The sequence below is a fragment of the Python bivittatus genome, unplaced genomic scaffold (assembly GCF_059951505.1).
Source record: "Python bivittatus isolate LINGU-HERP-01145 unplaced genomic scaffold, Pbiv_v1 ctg000020_np1212, whole genome shotgun sequence".
NCBI lineage: Eukaryota > Metazoa > Chordata > Lepidosauria > Squamata > Pythonidae > Python > Python bivittatus.
The window spans coordinates 113,738,282-113,747,368 of NW_028277030.1; positions in this window are offsets into that span (position 1 = coordinate 113,738,282).

The window sequence follows — 9,087 nt, forward strand, 5'->3', positions numbered from 1 at the left end:
CGTCATTTTTCCATTAGCTGATCTCCTCACATTTATAACTAGGATAGAAAAACTTATTGCCTAGAGCAGGTGCCAGGGGTCGTGGAAATGTAGCTTGACTTGTATGCAACTATGCTTAAGGCATCAGATGCTCTAACAATTTTTTTTTTCCACATTTGGAATTATCAGGTAATTGCTGGTAATTTTGTGCCAGTGGAGAGGAGAAACTGAGACACGGAAGGAATATGCATTAACATGCTGCCTTCTCCTGCCCCCACCCTGCAAGTAATTATATGCTGGCTTAATCTGAATACTTAGAAAAGATAATATCCTTGTCCAAACTAGTAGGGGAAATGTCTTGGATTGTCCATAAACAATGGCCACTTGCACATTTTTAAAAATGGAATTTTATTTATTTATTTATTTATCAAATTTATATCACTGCCCAACTCCCCCACAAGGAGGGACTCTGGGCGGTTCACAACAAAACAATTTAAAATCAGTAAAAACATAAATAATACAAATATAAAATACAATTATTAAATACAATAAAATCCCAGAGATGCTGATATTATTTCAGCCTGTGACCAGATAATATCAGTCAAAGGTAAGACTAGGGAACCAGCCAACCCCAAAACTGAGTATTCCCATCCCCACCCCATGCGTGATAACAAAACCAGGTCTTCAGTTTTTTTCTGAAGTGTAACAGGGAGGGGGCCAGCCTCACTTCTGGGGGAAGAGTGTTCCAAAAGGCAGGGGCTGCTGCAGAGAAGGCTCACCTCCGGGACCCCGTCAGATGAAATTCTCTTGCAGACGGGGTTCGTAGCATGCCCTCTCTGCATGACCGGGTGGGACTGGTTGATGTGATGGGGATGAGACGATCCTTCAGGTACCCTGGACCCATGCCATGTAGGGCTTTAAAGGTGATAACCAACACCTTGAATTGGACTCAGAAGCAAACTGGCACCCAATGCAGCTCATGGAGCAAAGGTGTTATATGTGCTGATCTTGAAGCATCTAAAATCGCCCGTGCGGCCGCATTCTGAACCAGTTGAAGCTTCTGGATACTCTTCAAGGGTAGCCCCATGTAGAGTGCATTACAATAGTCTATGTGGGAGATGACCAGGGCATGAGTGACTCTTCGAAGGGTCTCTTGGTCCTGGAAAGGGCGTAACTGGCGGACAACACGAAGTTGCACAAAGGCCCTCCTGGCCACGACTGCCACCTGCTTTTCAAGCAGGAGTCATGAGTACAAGAGGACCCCCAAATTACACATCAGGTCTGTCTGGGGCAGTGCAACCCCATCCAGAACCAAAGATGGCAAATTCCTAGGGACCGAGGGACCATTAACCCACAGCCACTCCGTCTTGCCAGGGTTCAGCTGAAGCCTGTTGTTCCCCATCCAGACCCTCACAGCCTCCAGGCACCTGGAAAGGGCACCCACAGCATCACTTACTTCCCCCAGGATGGAGATGTATAATTGCGTATCATCGGCATACTGATGATACTTCATCCCGTGGAGACAGATGATCTCACCCAGCGGTTTCATGTAGATGTTAAAAAGGAGAGGAGATAGTACTGAACCCTGCGGCACCCCAAAAAGGAGGGGCCGCGGGTCCAATCTCTCCTCCCCTATCAACACCGACTGGGACTGGCCCTGGAGGAAGGAGGCAAACCAACAGAACACTACGCTGCCCACCCCCAACTCCCTGAGTCGGTCCAGAAGGATACCATGGTTGATGGTATCGAAAGCCGCTGAGAGGTCAAGGAGAACCAGGATGGATGCACCACCTCCATCCCGCTCCTGCCAGAGATCATCCATAAGTACAACCAGTGCTGTTTTTGTTCCATCTCCGGGCCTGAAACCTGACTGAAAAGGGTCCAGATAATCCGTATCATCCAGAATACTCTGGAGCTGCAATGCCGCCACCTTCTCAACCACCTTCCCCATAAAGGGGAGGTGGGAGACTGGACGAAAATTATCCAGAACAGTAGGGTCCAACGATGGTTTCTTGAGGAGGGGGCACACCAGTGCCTCCTTAAAGGTTGCCGGGAACACCCCCTCTCTCAAGGATGTATTAACCATCGTCAGGACCCAACCACATGTCCCCTCCCTAGCTGCCCTCACCAGCCAGGAGGGACATGGATCTAAAGGGCATGTGGTGGCATTTACAGTCCGGAGGATCCTGTCTGCTTCCTCAGGACCAACAGAATCAAACTGGTCCCAGATAACTCGGCAAAGATGTTCCCTGGGCATCTCACCAGACCATGCCTCACGCTTGGTGTCCAACTTAGAACGGATCCGAGCAACTTTATCCTGCAGATGCTCAGAAAATTCCTCAGCACAGCCCTGTAGATGATTTTCTGAACCCTCTCTCCCCAACAGGGATCGGGTGATTCTAAACAGGGCTGCTGGGAGGCATTCTGCAGATGCAATAAGAGCGGAAAAATATTGACGTTTCGCCGCTCTTACCGCCACAAGGTAGGCCTTAATCCCTTGACTCTGTTGGTAGATGAGTATATGTGTGTGTATCTTGAGGGAAGCAATAGCTTAACATTCTGATTCTGACCCATGAACCAGGTGCTTTTCCAAAAAATGGCAAGTGTGTGCAAAATTTGCCTTGCTGCTATTTGAACACATTTTTCCTCGTCTGCCATAGGCCCTCGTAGGTGCTGAGCATGCAGGTACAAGGTCTAAAGGCTAGGCTGTATGCCAGACGCAGCAGTTCTGCTCCTCAGTCTGCGTAACTGTGTCAACATTGCACAGATTGGCTTTTGGCAGCAAGATCAAGCAGGACCCAGATGTGTGGGGTTCTCACTAGCTGCATTTGTCTATATACATGCAGAGTGAGCACAGTGAGTGGTAGAGAAGAAGGCAGGAAGAGGGAAAGAAATGCCAATTATTTTGAAAGAGTGTATGCGTGAAATCATTGGCAAAAATCTTCCTGGCTGACTTAGGGGACAGGAGGGCATTTCACTGACAGATTATAACAACTGGAATCCACACTCTGACTTCCTGAACCTACCATCTGAGAGTCTAGCAGTTACAGTCTAGAATGCAGATGCATTTTTGGAATCTCACCCCTTTGACCTTAAGCCTCCTTTTCAAAGGAAACTGGAGGAAACGAATGCCTGGCAAACAAATGGTTACTCATTAATGAAAGAAAGATGGGATTCCCCAATGATGGGAAGATAACCAAAAGCAACACTAACATATATACCTTTAGTGGAGCCAACTAAGTTTATGAGCAAGAGAGCAGATTTTCAGGTTCATTAGAATTCTTCAGTAAGTTGAAGGTTTAACTCTCTCAAAAAGGGGACAAGGAAGAGAAAAGAACATTGAGCTTGATGGAAAGAAAAACTGCTATCTGGAAAGCAGGAAGAGCTTGTTATCATGAAAACTAGGCATAGGTATTTAAATATTAAGCCCTATGTAGGATGTGGGGGGTGGTGGTGGAGGATAACAAACTACATTGTGGGTAAAAAAATGTAAGCTTTCATTAGGTTGGCTGCTGATGAAAACAAAACAAAACAAATCAAACCTCTGGAGAATGCTGAGCATAAAAATCCAAAACCATTCTCCCTCTAAACAAGTCTTGTTTGCACAGCTGAACCTTTCTCGAGAGCCAGCATGATACGGATTGGTTAAATGTCAAGAGAAACGTAGTTTCCAATCTCCTAGCTATAAAGTCATTACTTCTCAGGCTACTCTATCTTACAGAACCATCTGCAGCGAAAGTTAACAATGGTGCTAACCAGCTGGGCCTTACCACTGAGGCTGAGGGAATGCCCTGCCAGACGGCTTCCCACAGACATCTCTCTACCACTGTGGAAAAACTGGATGGGTTTTCCTAGAGGAATTAGGTGGGTCCTCATACACTGCCTTGAGTTCCTCACAGGAAAATCAAAATACAAATTATAGCTCCATCTGCAACATGGGAGTCCCTTGTAAGCCAGAGAAAAGTAGGTAAGAAAGACTAGATAGTCCCTATATTAGTGGAGCTAGATAACAGTTTTATATGAGCCACAAAGAAAAGAATCAAGAGACGATGATTAAGCCTGCAGCATACCTATTCTTCTCCATTTTAAGACTGTTGCCATCTACAGTTCTTCTGTCACAGCGTTTGGCAGCCTAACCACTCTGAAGAACAGTATTGATGAGCTCAAATAGCTTCAAATACTTTGTGATGTTTTTGATGATCCTAATGAAAGTATGACACATTACTGTTGCTCTTCCCAGCCTGCTCCTGATTTAAAAAAAAAGTTTTAACCTGAAACTTTTTTGGATTTTTTTTTTTTTTTGGGCTTGCCATTGTGCTATAGTTGGTTCATCTGTTTGTCTAATAGCTGTTTCTGCTGCTCGTTTTAGTCTAGGATTTCTATTACAGATAGTGTCTAAAATTGACAACTTCTTGTCTCATGGCCTGTCAGCTTAAACAGAAGCCTGATTAAATTAAATGGCTCATGGCCTGAGATGTCTCAGGGAGTATCTTTTCCCCTGTCTTTGTGCTGTGGTCAATGTAGACTGTGGGAATAAGTCACGCTAAAACTGTAAGACTTCTGAGCAGATATATATATAGAATTGCCCCATTTGGATCCATGTAGACCAGTGTTTTTCAAACTTGGCAACTTTAAGATGCGCGGACTTCAGCTCCCAGAATTCCCCAGCCGCACGTCTTAAAGTTGCCAAGTTTGAAAAACACTGATGCAGACAGAGCCATTTAAAGACTTTGAGAGACTGAGGGGTGAATGCAAATTTGAGCCCTTCCCCTTTCTTCTCACTGCATCATATCAATGTATTCCCCCCCACTTCTATTTTTTTTAGTACATAACAGTTAACAACCCAAGAAAGATCTAACAGTTGTTGTGACTCTATCTCTGTTTGCAAATCCCACTCCAAGATATCCTGTCAATTTATATAAGTAAAGTTTCTACCATCACTACTATTATTAGATTTACTTACTGCTAAGTCCTTCTTTGTAGCTAAATAGTCAGCAATTTTCGGTTGCTATGGAGGTTTTGGAGTGACGGGTTGTTCCTGAATTCATTCTATGTTGCTTTTTTCTTTTCTCCATTCTCTTACTTGTTGCACAAAGTGTTTAAAAGTGTTCACAATTAAAATAAATTGGTGCAGCCTGTCCTACTATCTTTAGTAAAAAATATATATATATAAAATATAAAAATAAAGGCAAGGTAAAATAAGGAAAATAAAAAAGAATTTTAAGAGCACATAGATAACGTGTGCACTCCTTGCCATCTTGGCTCCTCCAACAGCCCAATAAATAGAAGTTGATTGGGAAGCCCAAAAATACTCACATAGCTCCTGGGATTATATTTGAACTGATTGTACTGCCTTAAATGAAAAGCGTCCAGCCATCTGATCACTTTAAATGCTGAGTTATTCTTTGCATAAGTCATAGGTCACATAAACATGATCTACAGATGTAATATCATGGGTTCTAAGGCTGACAAGAACTGCATTTGAAAAAGAATTTCTTTCAATTTTTCTATAGATGTTTGTAACAGAGAATTTCACTTTACATGCAGGAGGCATAAGGAAGGGGATTCCGCTTTTTCCAGCTCGCCAAGAAACCCCTCTTCCCTGATAATAAACATATTGATTAGTTCCTTAAAGATGAAAACATTTATTGCAGACAAAGGACATTTACAGCTTAGACCCTTCACCATTTTAATAATTATACTAGCATTTTGAACTCCCTCCTGGACTGAACTCATGGACACAGTGCCTGTTTGGCCCCAAAAAGGCTTTGCAGAGTTGTTAAGTTAGTTGCTGTCCTAAGAGCTAGAGAACCATCTGCCGCTGCCTTTCTTTGGAAAAACTGTGAAATTTAAATATACATTTTTTTAAAAAAAAATAAAGCACTGTGCAGGCATTTGTTCAGATAAACATGCAACATATTTACAGTATGGGTGTATGCTAACATGCCATTTTCAGCAACACACAGACACTTCACTGAATTCCTATACAGTATATGCTCCATGTAATTATAGAGGGAAAGTGTGACAACCAAAAGACGTTAAGTGTGTAATATAAGATGTTGATTTGAAGAGAGTAATCAAGAAGAAGAGTTAATTAGAAGTAATGGTACATTTGATGTTTGAAGAGCTAACATTGTAGGAAAAGAGAATGGAAGAGCTCATCCTACAGCAATGCCAGTGCCCACTCCTATTCACTGATATGTCTGATCACACTGTAGGACCAAGTCCCAATTATCATGGTCACCAAATCATCTTTTTGAAGGATTGTCCAATCAGGGATAGCTCAAGAATACCCATCACTTGAAATAAATCTGCTGCTTCCTCCTGTCTGGAGAGTAAGGCAGTGCTGCTTACCCTCTGGCTGACAACTGCCTAATAGGTATCCGTCTGGGAGAGTCCTAAGAGCAATGCCTTGGGGGATGGCCACAACAGCTCCATGTGAGAGGAAGGAGACTTGGTAAGATGGGCCTGGTATGTTTTACCATGTCTTAGTCATTTTCCATTTATTTGGAAAATTGACATCATTCAATATTTTTATATGGTTTCCTCTAAAAAAGCATCCTGAAGCTTGCACTAAAATGCATACTAATCCATACAGAGAACAAAGGCAAGGGACAGGAAAACAAAGGTGTAAAAACAGAATCATAAATCCAATCTTCGTCCAGGCAAGGCCTGGGAGGAGAAAGGTCTTTCTTTAACAAGTGGCTAAAATACGTAACTTCATGAAGTTCAGAGAAAGAGCATTCCAGACAGCAGCCGCAGCACAGAGGAAGTAATCATCAGATGGTACTCTACAGTTCTAAACACTCACAGAAGATCTCCCCACAACCATCTCAGGTGTGTAACAGCTGGTCCATTGTATCCTGTTCCCAAGTTGTTTAGGACCTTGTTTAGATGACATAAGCAAAACCCTGAATCTGTCTCTGTGGCTCATTGGAAGCCACTGATGTCTGGTGCAGCTCTTCTGGTCCTCACACAGTTGGGTGGGGAGTAGTAGAATATATTCATACATTTAAATATTTTAATACATTAAAACCAAATCATTCTTTGTGATGTGTGAATGCATAGCCCAGGGGTTGGCAGCTTTTTTGGCAATTAAGTGAATTGAGCCAATAAAATGTGTTGTAAAACCGAAGGCTTATTGCCACATTTGCACCTTATTTTAATGAGCCCCGAAAATATCACCCTACCTCGAATGAGCATGCTTCTGATTTGCAGACAGTAATCAAACATTAAGAACTGTTTGACGGAATCCTTGTCTTAACATGATATTTTAAAGTAAACAGATCTTGTATTTATCCTGTATCATCTTTCTGCCAACACAATTTAAATACACAGCTGCAGTTATGCTGACTCTGTTTTTTTCTAATAAAATATTAAGTTTTACCAAGAATCCAACATACAAAGGAGGTATCCTAAATCAGAAGTAGGCTATATGGTGCCTCCAGCTAAACAGGAGGCTGGCATGGTGCGCTAATATGAGCTTGTAACATCAGCTATATGTCCTACATGAATTATTTTTTTTGGTGCCTCCAAGTCAATGTTGATTCCTGGCAACTGCCTGGACAGGTCCCTGCAGTTTTCTTGGCAAGATTTTGGAAATGGTTTGCCATTGCCTCCTTCCTAGGGCTGAGAGGGAGTGACTGGCTCAAGGTCACCCAGCTGGCTTTGTACCTAATGTGGGACTAGAATTCATGGCCTCTCAGTTTCTAGTCTGATGCCTTAACCACCACACCAAACTGGCTCTCTACATAAATTCTTAGAAAATAAAAATTAGGAGTGGGGTTGTACCCCATTCCAGTGATTTGTCTGAAAATGTGTCCAACTGTTCAGAAAAAGGACAAAGGTAAAAAATGAAAGGGACCAGCTCACCAGTCAGCTTTATGTTAGATGGCATTGTATGCCTGGCTATGCCTGCCTATTCTGTCTCAATGACAAGGCTATTAGTGGTGGTATGCTCTCAGTTTTAGTGCAGGACAATTTTAAGGGTGGTAATTAGCAGATTTCCCTGGCTTTGTTTTCTCTCCCATCCTTTATCACCTGCTGGTAGAAAAAAAAATCAGTTCCTATGCTCAACATGTAGTGTTGCTGGGCCAGGTTTGGGTGAGTACCTGGTTTGTCATGCTGGTGACCTATGATTTGAACTATTTCTGAACATGAGTCTGCCAAAGCACTAAACCTATGTCCATAAAGAGCTCAGCCAACAGATCAGTGGAGCAGAGGAAGAGTGAGGTGGGTTGGTGAATCCCATCCCATGGACCTCCTTTGCTCCACCAACTTGTCAGCAGAGTTATTTTTGGATCTGTATTTAATATTTTTCCAGAACAGCTGTAGAGCCAGGTTGAGAAATACAGTAGCCCCAAAGACAGTTCACAGCTGTGGTGGAGGGGTTGTGATATCTCCCTCACATTTCACTCCTCTTCCTCAGATTGAGATAAAAGGGAAACAGAACTCTTCAATTTCACCCAAACTTCAATACATTCCAAGTAAATGGCGATGATATTGATAAATATCTGTCTAAACAAAAATTACCTATTCTTACTGATCAACAGAGAAAATTACTCAATGATCCCATCACATTAGAGGAAATGTCAACTGCCTTTAAGAAAATTAACTGTGGGAAAGCACCTGGCCCAGATGGTTTATCAGCGGCTTACTATAAATACTTTGAGGAGGAGCTTTGCCTTCCTTTACAAATGACTATGAATTCAATTTTAGACACAGGTGTAATGCCAGAAACCTGGAAAAAAGCCCATATTACCTTGATTCCAAAAGATCAACAGGATTTGACCGTGACAAAGAATTATAGACCAATATCTCTATTGAACAATGACTATAAGATATTTATAACAATTTTAGCAGAAAGACTGAAGAATATTCTTGTAAAATTTATCCATCAGGATCAAGCAGGATTTTTACCAAAAAGACAAATTAGAGATAATATCCGAAATGTCTTGGATATATTAGAATACCTGGAACAACATTATGAAAAACAAGCAGCTTTGATATTTTTGGATGCTGAAAAAGCCTTTGACAATTTAAATTGGCCCTTTATGTTTAAAGTTTTGGATTCTATGAAATTTGGGGAAAACTTTGTTAAATGGATTA